This window comes from Aedes albopictus, chromosome 2 (genome assembly GCF_035046485.1).
Source record: "Aedes albopictus strain Foshan chromosome 2, AalbF5, whole genome shotgun sequence".
NCBI classification, from domain to species: Eukaryota; Metazoa; Arthropoda; class Insecta; order Diptera; family Culicidae; genus Aedes; species Aedes albopictus.
Window position 1 is genome coordinate 85,965,997 of NC_085137.1, and position 22,827 is coordinate 85,988,823.

Genomic DNA, 22,827 nt, shown 5'->3' on the forward strand with positions numbered 1-22,827 from the left:
TACCTTAAAAGTGTTGACTACTCTGTGCTGAAGTATTGTCTTTATCCTTTCGATCAGCAATGCTGTAACAATTAATGACCTATTATGTAATATGTAATATGTAATGAGTTTGTGATTTTACTATGATGGCATTACAACTCCTGGTTGGACGGGGAATCCGAGGGGGAATCCACATTCGATTCTTATACAGTGCTTAGGAGGAGACCGGGAATACCACAAAAAATATGGAACGTGGAAAATCATCATCGAAGCAACAGGTATACAGTACGAAAAAGGATTTTTCATTCTACGGCTTCCCATACACATGCTCTGAGATTTGTTTCGAAGCATCAGACATTGTTCATTTCATATGAAAATATAAATAAACGTTTAAAAAAAGACAAATCAATCTTTATTTCATTCTGATGATTCCCTGGTGAAAAATAAGGAAACATAAAAACTACTAAGATTCTCCGTATGCAAAAAAAAATTAAAAAAAAGTTTACTGATTACTCGGTATTCCCTTTACAAAGTATTCAGCATTTTTTTGACGAACAGCTCAGTATTTTTTGACATTTTGACAAGCATAACATTTAACTGAGTAATCGGTAGTTGATATCAATTACCGAGGTGACTACCGAGAGCTCAGCTGTTGAGAACTCGGTAATAGGGTCTTAAAATCAAAAACGAAATCCCGCTTATATTGAATAATACGATCAAGCATGGTATTCTAATCGGAATTGTACTTTACTCGAACTTGAAAAACAAAGGAATAATGAGAAAATTCGAAATAAGTAAAATGGTAAATAGTTCTACTTTGACATTTGAGGTCAACCTTGTGTGACTGAGCTCGACATTTTTCGCACTGGGATTTCAAAAATGTTCCTATTTGACATACACGGTGAAAAAAAATCACTCAAAGTATGTGTTATAAGCTAGAGACGAGACAAAAGGCTAAAAAAGTAAAAATTATATATTTTTAACTATGATTAATAAAAACGTCAAAAAATGAGTAAATATGTACTCTTGAACCATATATTGTGGTTTAAAACAAGAATCCCGATAGGACTTTAGGAGCCTATTTGATAACCGAGCAAGCACAGAGAACAGACGTTTAAGCTCGAACAAAAATACGTCTAAATCGTGTGTAAAGGATTTAAGTGTACCTCAACGCCACCAACGGAGACTGCCCCACATATAAAGTCGATTTGACTCCACGATGGCAGTGTTCATCGTTAAAATACACTAGCCCACAAAGCGACACGAGCGCCAAACGGCCAAAAACGGCGAGCACTGGAAACAAATATGACAACACAACAATGAAAGTGATGGGACGCTAGCGCCGCGCAACGGGAGCATACACGCTAAGGTCAGTTTACCTATTTTTCTAAAATATGGGTAAATTTTACTCAAATTTGCGTAAACTTTACGCAAATATGGGTAAATAAAACTCATATTTTGCAAAAGTGCACATTCGCATTTATGGGTAATATTTACCCATATTTGGGTTACAATTAGATACACATTACCCATATTTGAGTCTTGTTTACTTATATTTGAGTATCATTTAGGGTAAAAGGGTATAATGCGCCCCACCGGGGCAAAACGCCCCCCTTCATTTTCTAGCGATTCAAGCGCTTTTTGCATGCGTGATCGATTAGAAATCTCAAATATTGAGGAATAATTGCCATCAAGCTGGTCCGTTAGTGGATTGGTACAGAAAAGCAATGAAAATATCAAAAAGTCTGAAATCGGGGCTTTTGGCGTAATATTTTACCACTTGTAAGCTGACTTATTTGTAAACCAAGCTAGTTCTGTTCGCTTGTGTTATTTTGCAACTTTTATGCAGTTAAACACTTGTTGAAAGACCCTCCTAGGATAAGCATGTGGTGGAATTATCCCCTGGGACAGTTTTATCACGCGGCTGGACGTTTTCTTTTGATGGGGCGTATTGCCCCGTTTGTTTTGAAAAGGCAAATTTTGGAACGTTTTCGAAAAACGTTTTAAAGCTTCCATGGCCACCTCTCCAAAGGCAAAGTTTGCATGCAACACTTCAATAACTTTAGTAACAACGATTTACAGTGAACAATAGATGGAATAAGGCGCCAGTTTCAGATATATTGCCATTTCTGCTTAGGGGGGGCATATTATACCTGTTTACCATACGCATATTTGCGATTGTGCACTTTTTGGAAAAAAGGTAAACTGACCTTAGCGTGTAACCACATACTCCGATATGACCGTTACAAAATTTTACACAAGGCAGAAAGCGAAGATAGACGTCTGTTCTCTGTGGAGCAAGATAATAAATGTTTAGTGTGTGGCGAAAAAGAAGAACAACAATCAAAAGAAGTCGTCTTTGCATTTCTCTATACAGTCTCTAAGTAGCGACATCGACGGTGGCTTTCTCACCTAAAAACTCGTTTCGACGCCATGATGGCACTTACTAAAGAAATACATACTAAAGATTTTTTACCCCGTGAATTGCAAAATTTTAGTTTTTAAAACTTATTTACTGGGTTAAAAATTGTTTATGTGTGATTTGGTTCAGAATAGTGTGTACTCAAGGGTGTGCAGCTTTCAGTCACAGGGCGCATTCAAAATAAAAGTGAAGCGCACAGCTCTGTGCTAAACCGACAAACGACAACACCTGCAAAAAAAAATCCAGTTTCAAAAGTTTCGTTCTCTCTGCCATCTTTGAAAACCGCGGTGATTGAGCTGCAGCCGAAGCTGCGAATCGTCTTTTCGTGCTCCGTGTGTGCGTTTATTTGGCTTTTTAGTTCGCAAATCTTCGCGCAAGTTTGCCCCGGTAAAGATGATCCGTTCGGTGGAGTGATTGATGGTGGGATCCTGCAGGAAAATCCGTACGAAATAGTTTCAGATCCGGAAGAAAAACGCCTCAAACGGTAGTCCTGCCGAAGGGTGCTACCGCTGGAAGAATCTTTTCCGTATCGTTGTGTTGTGTTCGGATTCACGTTTGCGACGATCGGTGCAAGTGTAGTGGTAACTGTCATCGGTCGGTTCCTTTTCTCGGCTTGGTTCGCGCGTTTGTGGAGTTTGTTTTTTATCCGTTTTGCTTCGTTCACACAACTTGCTGCCGCACTAGTGTGAGTGTGTTTGGATTTCGTTGAGACATCGCGCGCGCCGCGGAGCTAAAAAGGTAAACAAAACGGGATCCTGCTGCTGAGGTGGGAATTTGTGGCGTAGGATTTTACTGAAACCTTACTGTTTTTAAACTTCCTAATAATTGTAATTGTAATTGTATTTATTGATCGAACGTAAACCAGTTTATAATTATCGGGTCAAGGAAAAAAATAATAAACATTCTAGACGACGAGATCAGTGCGTGATAAGCGGTGGTTTTAGTGGTGAATATCAGGTCGCTTGTTCGTGATTTAAAAGAAATTAGAAGTCTCGTGAGACGTGAGAAGCTGTGTCCCTGGCTCTTCATTTGGATGAAAGATTGATTGTTCCGGATTGTTTTAGGTTTCATCCTAATAGCATTTAGTTGAAGGTAAGACCGCTTTAAAATTATTATTGTTTCTTCATTATAAAAAAAATGTTAGCCCTAGTCTGGTTAAGCTATTATATTTGTTGAAGAGTTGGCATGAGAGTCCGTCACTTTGTCGCAGTCCCCGACGAGATTCGAATGAGCTGAATCTGAATAGTTCACCGGAAATGCTTATGCTGTTTTGCACACCGTTTATCGTTGTTTTGAGTAGTCTGGTCATCTTCCCAGATAAGCAGTTTTTGCCTATGATTTTCCATAGTTCTGTGCGGTCGATACTGCCTCCTTGAAGTCTATGTACAGGTATTGTATTGTATTTGTATTTATTAGTTACACGTAGACCCGGTGGATAAACCTTTTGTCAGGCCAAGGTGAAGCGTTGGGACCTGGTATTTACGGCATTTCTGGAGAATTTGCCGTACGGTGAAGATCTGACCCATTGTCGATTGGCCGTCGATGAAGCCGGCTTGAAAACTTCCCACAAACTTATTTGTTTTAGGTAACAGACGACGGAAGATGATCTGAGAGCATTTTATAGGTGCATTTCAAAATAATGATCAATCAGAAGCTCTCACAGTAAAAAATGGTCGTCTTTCACAAGGAAAATTCTTCCATCCACTTCTCCGGTAGCTGTTCGGTTTCCCATATCCTGACTATCAATCGGTGATGACAGGTGGCCAACTTTTCTGGGCCCATCTTGGTGAGTTCGGTTGTAATTCCATCTTTACCAACTTCTATGTTGGTTTTGAGCTGGTGAATAACATACTTAACTACTCTTAGCATCCTCCACTGCACTGGCTCCCGTCCTTATTCCTGCATATTTTGGCTCGCTGCACGAAGCCGTTTTGGGATGCGTTGAGCTTCTCTTAAAACTGTTAAAACGTGTTTCTTGGGAACGGCACAGCAGTTTCATTTCTTCGCACTTCGCGTCTTTCAGGCGGCACTTTTCTCCCGAAAGACGCATATAAGATGTTTCCGTTTTTGTTTGTAACGTTCCACGTTCTACCGGGTTCCTTGCTGCAGCATTATTGCCCACGCTGCGTTCTTCTCCTCCAAAATCGTTCTGCAATGCTTATCGATCTGTTCGTTTCGTTAACTTCTTTCCACGTACCCAGTGGTGCCCTCGTTTGTGTCGTTGATGGCTACTTTCACTGTACTGCAGCAGTCCTCTAGAAGCGATCACATCGATCTCACCCTCGGCTGGCAACGCGACAGACGACTTTCGATTGCTTCACTCGCTCTAGGACAGGTTATACCGTGGCTTTCGCCGATACCGTACATTGTTGATGACTGAAAGTTTTGGGCGTAGTTTGGCCAGCACCAGTATACACAATGCCAGTTTTGGTACGCCTAAAAAGTGTGATATAAGTGCACATTTGCCTCAGATCGTTTCGACGTCTTCGGTGCACTTATTCCTTGATTTACAATGAATAAGTGCACCGAAGACCCCAACTCGATCCGACGTGGTACTGCGCTTCAATCACATTTTAAGGTATGTATACACTATTGTGTCAGTCCAATTTGGGGTGCAGTCAGTAATAATATGCGGAAAATTTCTACGGAACGGATCCCAAAGTCTTCGAAATACCTAAGGGGCTGTCCATAAACCACGTGGTCATGAGGGGGGGTTCGGCCAATGACTATTTTGTATGGACAAATAAAAAAAATTGTATGGACTAATGACCACGCGGGGGGGAAAAATGACCACGTGGTTTATGGACAGCCCCCAACGACGCCTTGTTATCTTGCTACCGAGCTTAAACTTCACCGGATTAGTATGGCTTCTACCCAAGATGATCAATTATATCCAATATTGCTCCTTTCATCTCTTCATATCTTCACTATTACGGAACAGGTTGCATTCGTTTATACTACTCTTGGAGCTGCCTTCAATTGCGTTGATGACTCCGTGCTATCAGCAGTTTTAATGTTTCACCACAAAAAGATGTGATCTTTTGAATGAAACGAAAAGATCAAAAATCTATTTGCGGCATCATTTTAAAAACGGCCCTTTTCCAGAAGAAAACCATGAATTTCTTCCTAAATTGATAGAACATTGCTGCTTAGATAGCTGCAGCATAACACGTGTGAGTATTCAGCAAGATCATGCTTAGAAGGAGGATTCCCGGTCAAGCTAGAAACTTGTAATATTAATTTTCCTAACTTCCTTGGACATAGAATATCTTCGTACACGCCACATAATCAGTGAAGAGAATTCGGGAGTAATTCGCGAATAGGGCGTAACTAACAAAGCAATAACAATGCGAAAACAACAACCGAATTTTGCTGATCAAATTTCAATTCCTATTTATAAGTAATACAGAATAATTCAACTTAAATAAGGTTAATTGATACAGTTCGGACATAGTTTCTTGTTTTTCTAAGAACACTGCACGAATTTGATATTTTTTGCACTAAAAATTGCATTTATTTAATTACGCCTGAATTGATACCTGAGAATGCTAATTTCGCCCAATACTATGCGCCTCGAATCGATATCATTTTCAGAATCGCCTTTTACTATTCGCCTTGTTTATGATTTTGACAGAATTTCGCCATTTGCTTTCGCCGTGTTTACGTTTTGATTTCAGTTTCGCCTTCTACTATCGCCGTGTTTACGTGTTGATTTCAGTTTCGCCTTTCACTTTCGTAAACAAAGCACCAAACAAAACAAAGGAGTAGAAGGCGTAATTCTTGTTTTTGTTCGTTTGGAATAGAATGGGATTACGCCTTTCACTCAATCAGTGATTTTCAATAGTTAGAAAAGTGATATCAAGGAAACTTTGTGAGCATTTAGAAGACAAATTTAGCTTCTTTTCACTCCTGCAATTACTCAAATTGTGTACATTTTGTTGGTTACGGCCTTTTCGCTAATTATTACGGAATTGTCAGACAAAAGAAGCACAAAACAAGCAACAAAGAAGGTGCGACGATTACTCTTTATCCCTACTGGTAACAGATAATAGTCCTGTTCAACGACGCAGGTTGAACTTGCTCGAACTTGCTGCATCTTGCTCTTACCCATTTGTCAACAAACGGGTAAGAGCAGGATGCAGCAACTTCGAGCAAGTTCAACCTACGTCGTTGAACAGGACTAATGACATGATCTCGAAATTTTTTGTTGCAGACAAAACGGAAGCTGAATTTGTTGCGTACTTTTCAACTCGTGAATAATCAATTATTGCTAGCATAAAGTCGAAACTGTTTGATGATAGAGCTTCACCAGAGTTGCAGTGTTTACCGACTCGAAGTTACCGTTCGAAAATCGCAATGCAAGGCTTAAAAATCTCTAAACTCGTGGTGTACGATGTTAATCCCATTATTTTCAAGTTGGGACAAACGTATGTCGCATGGGTTTGTTTGTCGCAACAAATACAGGTTGCGACATTGTCATTATTGTTGCGCGATGGTTGAATTTTGATTCACTGCACATAATATAAACATGCAAAGTGGTCATTGGCAGAGGAAGTTCTCATTTAATAACTGTAGAAGTGCTCACAAAACACGTAACTGAGAAGCACGTTTTGTCCCAGTGAGAACGTTATGTCAAAAAGACAAAATATAGAACCTTGTTGCTTTTAAAATGATGTACTGAAAATGCTTAGATCAAAGTTTTTTTTTGTGAGAAATCAATGTATACAAAGTTACTGAAGGAAACTATTTTTTTAATTGTCATCCTAACTTTTTACTTTGAAAAATAATATCTCTTGAACCATTAGAGATATAAATATGGTCTCTTTGGCAAAGTTTTTTGATGTAGATTGCTTACTAACTTAACATTTGTAGACAGTGTTGCAAAATGTCATCTCATTTGAACACTAAACAACAAATCTTTCAGTCATTTTTCCTTCTTGTCATGTTCAAAACGATTTCATTCAATCAGAGCACCTGTCAAATGAGAAGCGAGTTCTTGTCAATTGAATAAATTGTCATTCGAATGAGTAGCTGGGCACGAAACACGAAAAACCCTGCAAAATTCCGCCAGACTGAAAAAATCGATTGTCGGGTCAATGTCAAGTCCATTTTTGTCAAATGTTGGGCCACTGTTGGACCAACATCGAAAAACTATTGTGTCTATGTTGGGTTTGTTTTGTTGGCCAAAATGAAAATAGGTGAATGATAAGTTTATCTCGGGTTTGACGTCATCAATGATGGTAAAAGCTTTAAGATGAAACATCAAGAAATCCCATTGCTATTTTGCATACAAACTTTAGAGGCACAAATCTGACAAACGAAGCATCCACCCAAGCCGCATTTGTTTATCCTGACTTTGCTCACTTGCAAAAAGAGGCAGCTTTTCCAAATCGAGCGCATTTGTTTGCGAATTTTCAAAATATGTGCTCTTGAAAACGTGAGTAGGGATCCAAGTCGACCATTGTGGCAGTCGTATCCTCTGATGTTTCTCCTTTAATCTACAACACCACAAATTTTGCTTCCTAGCTGGGGCTCAATTGAATGATAATAGTCCTGTTCAACGACGTAGGTTGAACTTGCTCGAAGTTGCTGCATCCTACTCTTACACATTTATCAACAATCGGGAAAGAGCGGGATGGAGCAAGTTCGAGCAAGTTGAACATACGTCGTTGAACAGGTTGATATTCCGATGGTAAATGGAAAAATGAGTGGTCACTATCTCAATTTCAACTTTAAATGTCGGTTGATACTGACACTTCGCAGCACTGTGCATTTCGTAACTCTATACAAAAACTTAAAAGTTTAAAAGTAATCCTAAGAACCATACTAATTTTTTAATTTAAAGTAAAAAAATCAACTCTACAACCTAGGTAGATACAGCTCTGGGACTATTATGCAGTAGTCTTCAACCAAAAAGTAATCCTTCGAGCCGGATTTGAACCAGCGACCTATGGATAACTGCTGGAGAGTTTGGAGCTCTTCTACCATTCTACAGTCCACCGCTCTACCAACTGAGCTATCGAAGGTATACGTGCTGCCCAAACATAGTTCGAAACTCATCAAATCAATCACCATGTGCAATACACATAATCCATATCAAGTGGAAACTGGAAACCCAACACACAAAGTACAGCAAACAGATGATAATGCTCCTGCTGCTCGCTGTAACCTTTCGTGCATCGATTGCCGAAGACACACTTGAAAACAAAAACAGACCCAAATCGATCGAACGATGATCGACAGCGAATGGCCCAACGCTCAACATAAGCATCATTTGAAATGATCTATTTTTGTTGCACTTCGTGCCGGTCGAACTAGATGACGACGACGACGACGACTACAAAGTTGCGCCACATCGTAACCGAATGCAATAGCACCGTAGCACCTTACATGCTGAAACGAAGAAGGCCAAATGCTATTATATTTGGTTCCTTTCCCGGCCTTTTGACTTCCATAGATATTTTTGGACCTTTAACACCCACCGAGCATATTTCAGTCAGTTAGGTCTAGTTCAGAACGAAGCCACACTTGTCTGCTGCAGTCACGCCATCTTCTATCCGTGCTATGCGGTTGGACTGCCCTTATCTCCCATTTGATTGTAATTACGTGACATGCAGTAATTTGCATTTTACTATGTCATACCTTGGGAAGAGTAGCCCGCCAAAATTGCACGTTTGGTGCAGTGTCTGAGTAGGTATGTATCTCACTTCTAACAAAAAAAACATACATAACAAACAGCGCTTCTAAACGTTTGTTTTGAGTTAGATGAAATTAAAAGCGCCCTTATGAACAGTATGAACGGCTTCCCTAGTATATGTTCGTGCACGGTTACATACACTTGATCCCGTAGATAAATTAAGTCGTTTGGCTTAAAATTTGCAGAACCATAGCGAAAAAGTGTTCAAAATAGAAATTCTGCCCAAATGATCAAGCACCCTGTAAAAAATCTCACATCAAGATCGTTGATTTTTTATTGCGGCAGCTATCAAGCTTCAATCTATAGCTTTGATGGTATATTAAGCTTAAATCGCGCGTATTTTGTCAAAAAGGGTATCCTTCGAGCCGGATTTGAACCAGCGACCTATGGATTACTATTTCCATTACATATGTATTCTACAGTCCACCGCTCTACCAACTGAGCTATCGAAGGTTCCGTTAGTTCGATAGTGTTGATTAAAATAATGTAAAACTCGTTTATTGACTTATCCGTTTTCTAGATTTTTATGGAACCCCAACCCTACTCGAATGATAAACCTGTTTAAATACGTTTTGGTGAGAAAAAAAGTGCAAATAAAAAGTTTATGTATGAGCGATGTATATGATTATTTTCTCTTCCCAGAAAAAAAAAACCGGAAAAGGTCCATTAAGGCGAAACTGGAAGCATTTTCTCATTTTTTCGGTTTTTGATTTTTTATTAAATAACGAAGCAATATTTTCAAAATCGGTTTTCGTGCACATGTAGAGTATGGATCAAGGTATTTTCTGAATTTTTTTGAGGTAGAAAATGTTTTCCATTTTTGCAGAAACCATTTTTTTGTAAAATATTGTTAAAAAATGGTTTTTGTAAAAACGAAAAATATTTTCCACTACAAAAAAAAAATTCAGAAGATACCTTGATATATACTCTACATGCGCACGAAAACCGATTTTGAAAATATTGCTTCGTTATTTAATAAAAAATCAAAAACCAAAAAGTGAGGAAATGCTTCCAGTTTCGCCTTAAGGGGACTATGCAATTATTGCGGATTTTTAGAAAAAAGAAAAAAAAACACTCAGCGGTAGCCGCAGGTCAGCGGTCTGCCGCAGCTGTCGAAATTTGGTATGAGTATTGTCTAGCTAGTAGGTATATAGGGTCTGAGACCATTTGGGCAGGAGCACCTATTTTGGACACTTGCTGTTATAACTCAGTCAATTAAAAACCAATTAATATGAATTTCTGTACATGGTTACAGTAGCAAGTGCCCAAAATAGGTGCTCCATCTGAAATGGTCCAGACCCTACTTTCAAAATTTGCAATGAAAAACAAAAACAATTTTTTGACCAACCTTCAAAGAAAATAACGCCTTAAAACGTTTATGGCAGAACTCCTGTACAATTTGTAGTCATACTTCTCATGAAACCTTCGATAACTGTGTGCGCACAGCACACAGTCTACCATTTTCCACGGCACATTATTTACAATTCTCCACAGACAAACAGACGCCTAGCCCTACTAAATTCTCTTTTCAACGGTTAGTTCGAATACTCCGTAGTTCACCTATCGCCCTCTCTGGGCGCTCTCATCGTTTTTGCTGCTGTTTGACGTTTGCTCACTACCGCCACCAATTTGTACTAAGGGGACATTTACACCGTGTCCAATAAGTTCTCATACAAAATAAAATTGAATTCATTTCACACCTGTGATAAGAATTTTCAAAGTAAATTTAATTATTGGAAGGCCATTTAACACTGATAAAATACAGCATATATTTTGGAATAATCTGTCCTTAATCCTTCTGTGCTGATCGCTTCTGTGTCGTATGTCTATTTCAGCTGACACTCACTTAATTCCATTGGTATTTCGTTTCATTTTAAGAAGTAATGGTTTTAAGTTGAAACAAATTAGGTTCCTGTCCTCGCCATTGCTAGTAGCAAAAAAAAATGAGATTCTGTATTGGTGAAGTACGAAGCCTTTTTGTTTTGTAAAAAATAAAACACAAATTAAACAAAAATGTGCTTTTCCCTGTTTTAATGAGATTTGTTGTGTTTAAGAAGCATGGCTGCAACTTATTTTGTTGATTCACACCATTCTTACTTCAGAAACATGCTTGTATCAATATTGTGGTAAATTTTGTACAAAATTTACATTTTAAGATGTTTATCTTTAATATACCGGTCATTTCCAAGGAAATCTGCCCAAGTTGAGCTTACTTGCAAATTTCTTACCATATCATCACTAAAATTGTATTGTTTTAGCCTTAATAGTATGTCCATTTGGTACAATACTTGGTAACACAAGTCAAAATTTAGCTTTATGGACTCTATTTAGCTACCGTAGAATAAACAACTTTTCGAAGATTTTTCTTACGTGCCGGAGCAAACGGATTTCAGAAAATGGAAGTGTAATGCTAGACCTATAACAAATAGAAAATAACGTTATTCTAAGCCGTATGCTTTATTTAATCAATATTATGTGACCCTTCGAAACAAGCATTCATTTTGAAAATATGAATCACAGATGTGAAATAAGATAAAATTTTCATAATTTGTATTTTGTATGAGAACTTATTGGACACGTTGTAGTCAACGGTTAGGTACCAAATTTACGAAGTAATACTGGAACGAATCCACTAAATTGTTTTTTAAAATACTATAATTTCCTTCATCGGAGTGGCAAAACAAATGCTTTCCTTCGAGCCGGATTTGAACCAGCGACCTATGGATTACTACTTCTGTTTGATCTACAGTCCACCGCTCTACCAACTGAGCTATCGAAGGTTGAGTGTTTGGAATAGCATAATAGCATATTGTGTACTGTCTACCGACACACAGTACTTATAGTTTTAGTGGTCTACAAGATAAAAATGATTAACTGCCCCTCTCTAGTTGGCCATTTCCTTACTAAAAGCAAATTGTATGAAGCCAACAATCGAGACATGTTCTCCCTCAAAATAAATTATGAGCGGTAGCAAATTCTTCTAGTCTCAATAATTAAAAAGAGGCATAACATTTTTGTCATGTAATTGTTGTATTCTTACTTTGAGTAGTTTCATCTCAGTCTTAGTCTTATTCTATAGTTACGTTTCTATTTTGCATGAATACTAAATTTTTGATCGCAAAAATATTATCCTTCGAGCCGGATTTGAACCAGCGACCTATGGATTACTGTTTACTATTCCTGTACGATCTACAGTCCACCGCTCTACCAACTGAGCTATCGAAGGTTGTGTGTCAATAGACGCCAATGTCTCTATTAAAATATGCTATTTTTTTATTTGAAGATTTGATAATTCTTTATTACACCACGATACCCAATCGCGAAATGATTGACAGTTTTCATGTCATTTTGAGACTTATCGATTTCGACTGTTGTATGTGTTATTGAGATTTTTCTGGCTTTTCAGTCCAATTGTGAGACGATTCGATCACAATCCACAATGAACATTATTTTGAAAAAAAATATCAGTATCAGTATCTTCCCTTTAATTCGGTGCTAAGAAGGAAAGATTCTATCGAGGCCTACGGTTATTTTCCCTATCAATTCTGGTTGTAAAGTTTTTAAGAAATCACGAAAATAGTAAAAATTGTTCTATACCCCCCAATAGAACAAATTCCCTCTTAGCACCAAATAAAAGAGGAGACCTTTACAGTGAATCAAAATTCAACCATCGCGCCACAATAATGACAATGTCGCAACCTGTATTTGTTGCGACAATCCACCCAATGCGGCATAAGTTTGTCCCAACATGAAAATAATAGGATAAATATCATACACCACGAGTTTAAAGATGTTTAAGCCTTGCATTGCGATTTTCGAACGGTAACATCGAGTCGGTAAACACTGCAGCTCTGGTGAAGCTCTATCATCAAACAGTTTCGACTTCGGGTTAGTAATTATTGATTATTCACGAGTTGAAAAGTACGCAACAAATTTAGCTTCCGGTTTGTCTGCAACAAAAAAATTCGAGATCATGTCATTGGGATAAAGAGTAATCGTCGCGCTTTCTTTGTTGCTTGTTTTGTGCCTCTTTTGTCTGACAATTCTATTCACTGGACCCTTCGCTTTCATTTGATGGTAGACTTAGCGATACTGATTTGTTTTAGATACTGTTTCTGCCACAGACATCGTGCAATCGAACTGAAAAGCCTGTTAGGTCTGTTGAAATGACTTGAGAATTGTCAAACACTTTAATGTTTATTAGTGTAAGCTTCATAAGCATTTCTTTTCCTTGGTTTGAACTGCTAGATTAATAAAGTAAAATTGGCGATCTCCATACTTTTCAAACAATAGAAATATCATATTATTCCGGCCAGATTAATCTAACAGCAAATTGAAAACTAATTTTGATATTACGATATTTGAAATAAAGAATAACTCAGTTTACTGTCGTTTAAACGGTTAAAATACCATAAAATGAGAGCAGAAAAGTTCCTGTGACAGCAGTAAGATGAGCACAATTCCTGTTATCAGTCAAATCAAATTGATAACTGTATTTGCTATCATGCAAAATTGAAAAATCATTTTGAAGATTTTTTTTTTGGTTGAAATCAGAAGAAATTGCAATATAATAGAATTGATATTAGGGGTATTCGTCGCAATCAACAAGGCAATATTGTTTATTTCATTCGCAATTTCATGAAACATTCGAAATAACAGAAAATCATGGCTTACGCAGCAATTTTACGCAGCTGTTCAGTGATTGCCCTGATTATATTTTTACAGTAACTAGTTATTTTCTTAAAGCTTTAGAATTACTTGTAAACTGTATTTTTATAATAATTAAAAATAACAGAAAAATGGAATATACAGGGGATATACAAAATCTAGCGTAATAAGCGTGATAAGGGCCTAAATCAAAAATGTAAACAAACGAGATTTTCAGTTTTTCCAATCAAATGTCACGTAATCTATCGTTACACTTCCTCACCCATGCCAAATCTCATTTCAACACGACTTTTTAGATGAATTTTTAAAGGGCCTTAGAAAATTGAAGACCAACAATTGAAAAGACCGCACCAACATTTTGTAAACAAACATGCTTCTGTCGACTTGAGGCCTTTTGAACTCCACCTACACACCTCACCACCACTAACAGAAAGCGCAAACATCAAGCTTTCTGTTAATGGTGATGAGATACGTAAGTAGATCCCAGAAGGCCCTTGGTCGACTGAAACGTATTTGTTTACGCAATGTTGATGCGGCCTGTTCAGTTGTTGGTCTTGAATTCATAGTTCCTTTTGGCTCTAAGTCGATGAAAAAGGGCCCAAGTTGGACTAGAACTGAAATTTACTCAAGCCCTTTGGAATGTTACATAGATTTTCTATGAATTTGATTTGAATTGATTCCTTTTTTTTTAAGGCAGCGTCCATTTATTACGTATCACTAAAATCGGTATTTTTCTAAGGTGATCTACCCACGTTACGGGGTTTCTTCCAGAAGTTCTTTGGGAATTCACAAAAAAATCCAAGGGAATTCTCCCAGAAGTTCGAAGGGAATTCTTCCGGAAGCTCCTCGGGATGCTTTCAGAACTTCCTCGGGAATTCTTCCTGAAGTTCCTCGGGAATTCTTCCAGAAGTACCTCTGGAATCCTGCTAGAAGTTCCTCGGGAATTCTTCCAGAAGTTCCTCGGCAATTCTTCCAGAAGTTCCTCGGGAAGACTTTCAGAAGTTCTTCGGAAATTATTGCAGAAGTTCCTCGGGAATTTTTCCTGATGTTTCTCGGGAATTCTTACTTTGGAATTCTACCAGTAGTTGCTACGGAATTATTTCAGAAATCCCTGGGGAATTCTTCCAGAAGTTCCTCAGGAATTTTACTAGAAGTTTCTCAGGAATTTTACTAGAAATTCCTCAGGAATTCTTATAGAAGTTTCTCGGGAATTCTTTCAAAAGTTCCCCGGAAATTCTTCCAGAAGTTCCTCGAGAGTTCTCGGAGAACTTCAGGAATAATTTCCAGGAAACTTCCGAAAGAATTCCCGAGGAACTTCTAGAAGAATTCCCGAGGAGCTTCTAGTAAACTTCCCGAGGAACTACTTGAAGAAATCCCGAGGAACTTCCGATGCAGTTCCTCGGGAATTGACCCAGAAGTTCTTCGGGAATTCTTCCAGAAGTTCCTCGAGAACTCTCCCAGAAGTTCCTCAGAAATCCTTCCAGAAGTTCCTCGAGAATTCTTCCAGAAGGTCCTCGGGATTTCTTCCAGAAGTTCCTTGAAAATTCTTCCAGAAAATGCTCGAGAATTTTTTCAGAAGTTGCTTGGGAATTCCTCCAGAAGTTGCTCGAGGATTCTTCCAAAAATTCCTCGGGGTTTTTTTTCCAGAAATTTGTCGGGAATTCTTCCAGAAGTAGCTCAATAAATCTTCCAGAAGTGGCTTGGAAATTCCTCTACGAGTTCCTCGAGAATTCTTCCAGAAGTTCCTCGGGAATTCTACCTGAAGTCTCTCGGGAATTGTTTCAGAAATTTCTCGGGAATTCCTCTACAAATTGTCTAGAATTCTTCTAAAAGTTCTTCGGAAATTCTTCCAATTTTCCGGAATTCTTCCAGAAGTTCTTCGAGAATTCTTCCGGAAAATCTTCGGGAATTCTTCCATAAGCTCCTCGGGATTTTTTCCAGATGTTTCTCGGGAATTCTTCCTAAAGTTCCTCAGAAATTCTTCCAGAAGTTTTTTGGGATTTTTTTCATAAGTTACTCTGAAATTTTTCCAGAAGTTCCAGAGGGCCCAAGTCAATGAAAATGTTCAAAAACTTAATTTATATACTAATTTCAATGTAGTCCAGGGGTTTTCAGATTGTGCACCGCGGTGCACTTGGTGCACCGCGAAGCTTTGAAAAGGGCACCGCGGCACTTGAAAATTTTAAAAAAATATTCGTAACTCTTTGTTACGATTCTCTTTAAGTTATTATGGTGTCACAGTTTACATTTTTACAATTTGTTATGTGTAGATGGGAAAAGAATTGCTCTACCGGGTGCACCGCGTAGAGAGTTATTTCCAAAATGTACACTGCAAGCCTAAAAGTCTGAAAACCCCTGTAGTATGCTATTTTTGACGCTAGGCAGCATGTAGAGAGCAGTCATACGCGTCATTTGCATAAGTGAAACTGATAGACTGTTTGATTTCTAAATAGGGTTTATGAATATACATGGAAACCTTCTCGAGCAGATTTCCCATTGTTTACATTTTGAACTTATGCCCTTATCCCATGTTATGCTAGAAATGTCAAATTTTCATTGTTAAAAAAACTTGCTGTAACTGCAAGTGCATCAAATATTCTCAAATTCTCATTGTGACTTGACCAACTAGTTGTCTATCAGTGGTCCAAATTTGGAAAAGATCGGTCTATTCTAAACGTAGTTAGAAGAGCACAGAGAACAGACATCCAGGCTAGAACAAATTTCATTCGGAAAGTTGTGTAAGGCACGGTGTCAAAATTTTGATTATTATCGAACTTTCATGTACCTCGGATTTTTCTTCATAGAATGTTAGAATTTCGGCTATAATGTATAAATGCAAAATTTGGAAATATTCTATCGGGGAAAATTTGAGTTAGCTGAGTTTTTGGCTATTTTCCATACTAAAAATCAATAATTACTATTTTAGCCCAAAAAACGTCCCATACAAAATGTATGGAAAAAATTTCGCCGATGAAATATTTTCTAGTTTTCCGATTATGAATATATAGCCCAAATACTACTCATTTTCGAAGAAAAGTCCGAGGTACATGAATGTTCGATAATAATCGAAATTTTGACACCGTGATAAGGATGTGAGTCTTTACTTGAGTAAGGTTGCAAACCAATACACGATGACAACACTAACGCCTACAAACACCATATTGCCACAGTCAGTGGTGAATTGAAACATTTCAAGTGGTGAATTAAATTAGTATGGGAAATTAGCCGATTGCAGCGCCACGCAATTGCCACTCGTGTTGAAGATTTTAAATGGCTGTTAAATTCCTTACACAGTTTCGGAGCCGGACTTGGATGTCTGTTCTCTGTGGTTAGAGATTCTAGAAAAAGGTATATTTATTCGATAGCCAAATTTGAGCTATTACATCTCCGGATTCAATGAACCGAATGAAATGAAATTTTTAGCATTTATGACTTATATAATAGGCTTTCAAAAACGTTTGGCTAAACTTGAATTATAGTTATAGCAATTTCATTTTTTTTTTTTTTTGATTTTTTTTAGTATAGTGGTTTATTTTTTAATAGGTATCCCATTACATTTTTCAATTTCTTACCGGTTATTTTGTTACTTTCCTTCAAAACATATTTGTTTTGTGAATTAGAGGGCATTTAAATGAACTTAATTTCCCACCTCGAATTTTGAAACATTGATGAAGTTTTGGATAATTTGGAGTTTTATTAGAAAAATAAGCTAATCTTTATAAATTTCTTCCGTGTTGAGAATTAAAGTTAGGTTTCCATAGCTCATTACATTATTAGTCATGAATGCTCAAACAAAATGTCACTGCATTCGGTTCATTGAATTAGGAGATATAACAGCTCAAAGTTGGCTATTGGATAATTAAACCATTATCTACAATCTTTCTTACTTCGTGTAGAATAGCCGGATCTGTTCCAAATTTGGACCACTGATACACAACTAGTTGGTGAAAATACAGTAAAAATTTGAGATTTATTGAAGCACTTTGATCAATTTTTAGTCAATTTTTGGAAAGGTAAAACTTTTTAATGTTCCGACAAGTTTGAGCTAGATAAACTGATATCAAAATATGATATAAATTCTGCTAAATATAAATAACGTTTTCACGCTTCACTCAAAAAAAAAAATGACACGACAGCCAGCGGCTGTACATTAGACTGAACATAACTTGCATCATACAACTTAGACGACACCCAGTAATCCAATGAAAAATGTCCCGTTTAACGTAAAATTTTCTGCGTCTGGAGTGGGAATCGAACCCACATTCCGTGGTTTACAATTTAGTGGACTTATGCACAAGGTGGCATAGCTCATAGCAATCTGATGAATAAAAATATTATCCTTCGAGCCGGATTTGAACCAGCGACCTATGGATAACTACTTTGTTGAAGCCAATTCTACAGTCCACCGCTCTACCAACTGAGCTATCGAAGGTTGTATGTCAATAGACGTCAATTTTAGTTGACATGCGAACCTTTGTTCACGTAGAAAAATGAAGCTTGCTTAAAACAATAAAACACTTGGTTGAACTGAGATTTTACATATTCCAACGTTATATTTCATTGTTTTTTTTTTCTATATTGGTTTTATCGATTTTAATAAACAATTACAACCAATTCACATAAAAATTTGCACACAGGGAGACACGGTTAGAAAATTATCCGTGTACAAAAAAATAAGTCAATAGGTTTAAGATTGACTAAGTTATAACAAAAAACTGACGCGTGCAAAAAAATTTAAAAAAAATGTATCGGGTGTAGTTGGCTTTATTACAAAATATCATAGCACTCTGGTGAACAAAAATACTATCCTTCGAGCCGGATTTGAACCAGCGACCTAAGGATAACTACTTTTAGTTCAATTCTACAGTCCACCGCTCTACCAACTGAGCTATCGAAGGTTGGTTTTCAAAGATTTTCGAAGTGTGTGACAAGAAAATCGGACGAAAAACGAGTGGTTTAATTGAAGTTTAAAAGAAAAAAAAATATGCTAGTCCTATTTTTTCTTTTCGTAATGTAAAATCAAAATATTCCAGAAAAACAGCAAGCAATTTTGCACTACCGTTGGAACTGTTGTATTCTACAAATAAATAGCTATCAGGGTGTCCATCCATCCGGGAAATACGGGAAAACCGGGAAAAACCCGGGAATTCGAAACCTCCGGAAAAAATACGGGAAAAACACGGGAAATTGTAATAGGCACCGGGAAAAATCTTTATGGTGTCTATCTGTACTTCATAAGTGTCAAGCAAGTCTTGAATAGAATGATAGCAACATTAACAGAGTTGCCGGTTGAATATGTTTTTTTAGAAAGGCAGCCTCTCAGGAATTTTAGTAGTTTCTGTTGGATCTTGATAAATTCATGTAAAAGAAATCAGAATATACTTCTTAGGCGAAATTTTAAGATTTCTGCAAGATTTCATGATGGACTTTTTGAGTTTCTGGAGGGATTCTGGTGACATTATTAGTGGAACTCTTCATATATTTCTGCCACATCCCTTAAATTTGATCCCTTTAGCAGAAGTCATGGAGAAAATTATTGAAAAAAACAGTGATATTGTGCCTATCCGCTTCTGTACAGAATTTTGGAGAAGTTTTAGGTAAAATTCATATAAAATTCTGAAGAGTAAGTACAACACCGTAAATTACAGCGAATTTTCAAAAAAAAAACTTCTCATGAAAGACTCTCTGATGGGATCCCATAAGAAATTTCCTAGAGATTTCCTTAGTATAGTAGTTAGTAGTAGAATCCACAGAAGAATCTTCTATAGAATCTGTGAAGAAATGTTTCAAAATGTTACTTCCTCGAAGCATCACTCGGATCCCCTGAGAAGTATACAATAGAATCCCTGATATGTTTACGGCAATATTAGCCAAACGAAGCATTTTAAAAGAAGTTGTAGGTACAACTTTCATGATTTTTTTTTGGCAGAACCCATGGAGTACTTCCTAAAGGAAGAAATGTTGAATGTCCTCAAGATATTATTGTATTGCAAAAATCGGTGTCAAAAGATTTTGGATTCAGCAAGTAAATTGTTTAAAATGACGATGGAAGCAGAACAAAAAGTTAGATGGAGATTTTCACAAAATGTAGCAAATAATTGATACATTAGTTTCTAAAGACCAGGTTTACCAAAAATGTTTCGATATTTTTCTACCGATTTTTTTATGATATTCAACAAAAATTTTGTGAAAAAATCAGACACAGTGACATCAGTTTCAACAATATTTTCATATAGATTCCATTTCCTTGTTATAGAAAGGACCTTTTCAACTAACTCTAATCCTAAATTTCGTGTGAGAAGGGGAAATTAACACCAGTGATTGTAGAGTTAGTAAGTTTTTTTTTAATTATAATTTATGAAATCAGGAAAACTATAAGATTCGTATCAAGTTATAGACCAAATTTAAACAGTATATAAAAAATACACTGAGGAGCGTCCTACTACAACAATAATTTACGTTCGTACATACTCGTGAAGTTAGTCCATACCCGGGAAAAATCCGGGAATCGGAAAACTGAATTTGAATGGACACCCTGAGCTATATTTCTTTCACAGAACTAAATCCGGTGAGAGAAGATTCAGCAAATTTCTCTCTTGCCTGCTTTTAGTTGTTAAAAAAAAATGTGAGTTGAACATGATGCAAATTTGAATTTTGGCTCAGTTTTCCATGATGTTTTAGAATATGTAGTTGTTTTGATGAATCTGGAAACACCAACCAGTAATAAATCAATCAGGATTGTTTTTGTTCAATTCACTCCTCACGAAATTTTAAACATCCTCACGGTTGGTTAAATAGTATCGTTACACGGCAATAGTTCGGTCATTATCAAAAATATTATCCTTCGAGCCGGAGTTGAACCAGCGACCTATGGATTACTATTTACTATTTTCGTACGATCTACAGTCCACCGCTCTACCAACTGAGCTATCGAAGGTTAGTTTCCTGAGGTTTCCGGCATGTATGGCATCTAAATCTGACAAAAATCCGATGCTTTATCAAGTTGAAGTATAAAATGTAACTCAATATCGTCGTTTTTTTTATTCTATTATTATTATTACTTTATTTTAAGGATCCTTTCACTGAATGGAAGTCATTTGGGTTTGTTTTCTTTCTATAATGTAAGATTTAAATACTCCAGAGGCCAAATATTTTTGTAACGGTAACTTCTAAATTTTCCAGAAAATATTTTCAAACTTCAAAATATGAAGTTGTTTTTATAAAAATGGGAAAATTTACTCCTCTGGAAACTCTAGGTAAGGATTGGTTAAGTTGTTTCGTTATACAGCAATCTTTCTGTTATTAGCAAAAATATTATCCTTCGAGCCGGATTTGAACCAGCGACCTATGGATTACTATCAACTATTTTCGTACGATCTACAGTCCACCGCTCTACCAACTGAGCTATCGAAGGCTCCATGCAGCACCAAATCACTGCACTGATTTACCAAATAAATTTAAATCACATCGTTGAATGCCAGCCAGCGTCACAGAGCACCACGACGATCACTCAATTATTATCAAACTCAAAACAAGTTCGCTGATCGGATTTTTGTGCTGCTGTTGCATTTTCACTTGCTCACCTAGAGACACCTTTCACCGCCACCACCACCGCACCGTTTCGCGGCGATCGTTTATGTTCGTGTATTTTATTTTTGCTCCAGCTCCAGCAGTGCAGTGGTGGCAAGCAATTTGAAGGCCGCGATGTTGATTTAGTGGGCAAAATCTGAAAAGAAACATCGAATTGATTCCAGCCTTCCGTGCACACCTTCGATAGCTCAGTTGGTAGAGCGGTGGACTGTAGTGTTCAGAGTTCCCCTAGCAGTGATCCATAGGTCGCTGGTTCAAATCCGGCTCGAAGGATATATTTTTTCGTGTGCTCAGAGCATCGTGTCACTGAACGTACGGCGGCGACAAGGTTACATCTGTGTAACCCTTATTGCCAACTATGTTACCATATTACCCAACATCAGATCGGAACCAAAAATAGTCACCCCCCTTACACTTGACGCCGGAATCGATCGAGTCAATCAGACGGCGACTTCACCCCACTCGCGCGATCGCGGGCAGCAGTGCAGTGGTGACATCGAATCGAAAGTAGCAGTCCGCGCACAATTTGGCACACGTTGGCAGTCCGTCAATCGCGGTCGACTGTTGGCTAGCTGATGGCCGAGCGAGAGCTGAACCGTGTGTATACAAACAAAATGCAAGTCGAGCCTTCTCAATAAGAGAGGCCCAAATCTAGTGCAACGTGCTTCGTGTGCGATGCAGTTCGTTCGTTCGGATGTCAAGACATCAATCGCTCATCGAAAACTGGCCGATTGCGAATATTGACAGTACAGTACACTTCCGGACGACACACATATTGCAGATGTCAAGGATGGTTTCAAGGTTTAATTTGATGATGAGGTGGCGTAGTTTTGACGGGAAGGCTCTGCAACAGTGAAGCACAGAGTTTGTCTAACTGTTCTATTTATAATCTGCTAATTTGTTAGCTTCTTGAAGTCAGCTATCAATGTGCATGTGTTTTTAGTGCATTTTATATGCAAAGGAGTAGTGATACTTCAATCGATTTAGTGTTAAGTATAGACAACATTTCGACAATGATTCTCTCTTTCGCATCTCCTTCGTATCTTAACCAAAAAAATCATTGGAAAACTCAATACTTTTTTTATAATAACACAAAGAGAGGATCGATGAAGAGAAATCGACAATGACAGTTAGGCCCTAATGAAAAATCATGGTCGATTTCTTTGGAATTCATGCTTTTCAACCGTTTAGATGATTGAAATATAATTAAAAATTAGTTTGATTTTTACGTTTTATACTATTTGTATAAAGTTGTTTTTTGTAGAAAATTCATAGAACTTCTCATTCGATGTTTTTTGACCGTTAATTAGTTTTACTTTTAGTGACTTTTTTAAATTTTGAAATAATTGGGTATAGGGTTGTGCATTGCATAATGTTAAACCTTCAAATATTGATTGATCTCCGCCTTACTGTCCGGGAATTCCAAAAGAAACCCTGAAAAAAATCTATAAGAATCCCTGGAAGCATCCTT

General features: G+C 37.4%; 1 protein-coding gene and 9 non-coding genes across 11 annotated transcripts in view; 2 read left to right on the forward strand and 8 right to left on the reverse strand.

The window, feature by feature from the left end:
• The first annotated feature begins 2,660 nt into the window (after window positions 1–2,660).
• Window positions 2,661–22,827, forward strand: part of LOC109427916 (tubulin monoglutamylase TTLL4) — a 176,775-nt gene continuing 156,608 nt past the window's right edge. The window contains exons 1-2 of one of the 2 annotated variants that reach the window (XM_062850020.1): window positions 2,661–3,139; window positions 3,310–3,493. The gene's annotated coding sequence lies outside the window, so the exon portion shown is untranslated. Of the gene's footprint in view, window positions 3,140–3,289; window positions 3,494–22,827 lie in introns of those variants that run through there. The other variant, XM_062850021.1, reaches the window with a different exon arrangement.
• Window positions 8,322–8,427, reverse strand: Trnay-gua (transfer RNA tyrosine (anticodon GUA)). The gene is made up of 2 exons: window positions 8,391–8,427; window positions 8,322–8,357 (listed from the first exon to the last, which is right to left on the reverse strand). It is a non-coding gene; the product is annotated as a tRNA-Tyr (tRNA).
• On the reverse strand, window positions 9,455–9,551 carry Trnay-gua (transfer RNA tyrosine (anticodon GUA)). Its single transcript has 2 exons — window positions 9,515–9,551; window positions 9,455–9,490 (listed from the first exon to the last, which is right to left on the reverse strand). It is a non-coding gene; the product is annotated as a tRNA-Tyr (tRNA).
• Window positions 11,789–11,878, reverse strand: Trnay-gua (transfer RNA tyrosine (anticodon GUA)). The gene is given in 2 exon segments: window positions 11,789–11,824; window positions 11,842–11,878. It is a non-coding gene; the product is annotated as a tRNA-Tyr (tRNA).
• On the reverse strand, window positions 12,228–12,324 carry Trnay-gua (transfer RNA tyrosine (anticodon GUA)). Its single transcript has 2 exons — window positions 12,288–12,324; window positions 12,228–12,263 (listed from the first exon to the last, which is right to left on the reverse strand). It is a non-coding gene; the product is annotated as a tRNA-Tyr (tRNA).
• On the reverse strand, window positions 18,104–18,198 carry Trnay-gua (transfer RNA tyrosine (anticodon GUA)). The gene is made up of 2 exons: window positions 18,162–18,198; window positions 18,104–18,139 (listed from the first exon to the last, which is right to left on the reverse strand). It is a non-coding gene; the product is annotated as a tRNA-Tyr (tRNA).
• Trnay-gua (transfer RNA tyrosine (anticodon GUA)) lies at window positions 18,573–18,664 on the reverse strand. Its single transcript is given in 2 exon segments — window positions 18,573–18,608; window positions 18,628–18,664. It is a non-coding gene; the product is annotated as a tRNA-Tyr (tRNA).
• Window positions 20,607–20,703, reverse strand: Trnay-gua (transfer RNA tyrosine (anticodon GUA)). The gene is made up of 2 exons: window positions 20,667–20,703; window positions 20,607–20,642 (listed from the first exon to the last, which is right to left on the reverse strand). It is a non-coding gene; the product is annotated as a tRNA-Tyr (tRNA).
• Window positions 21,084–21,180, reverse strand: Trnay-gua (transfer RNA tyrosine (anticodon GUA)). The gene is made up of 2 exons: window positions 21,144–21,180; window positions 21,084–21,119 (listed from the first exon to the last, which is right to left on the reverse strand). It is a non-coding gene; the product is annotated as a tRNA-Tyr (tRNA).
• Trnay-gua (transfer RNA tyrosine (anticodon GUA)) lies at window positions 21,534–21,629 on the forward strand. The gene is made up of 2 exons: window positions 21,534–21,570; window positions 21,594–21,629. It is a non-coding gene; the product is annotated as a tRNA-Tyr (tRNA).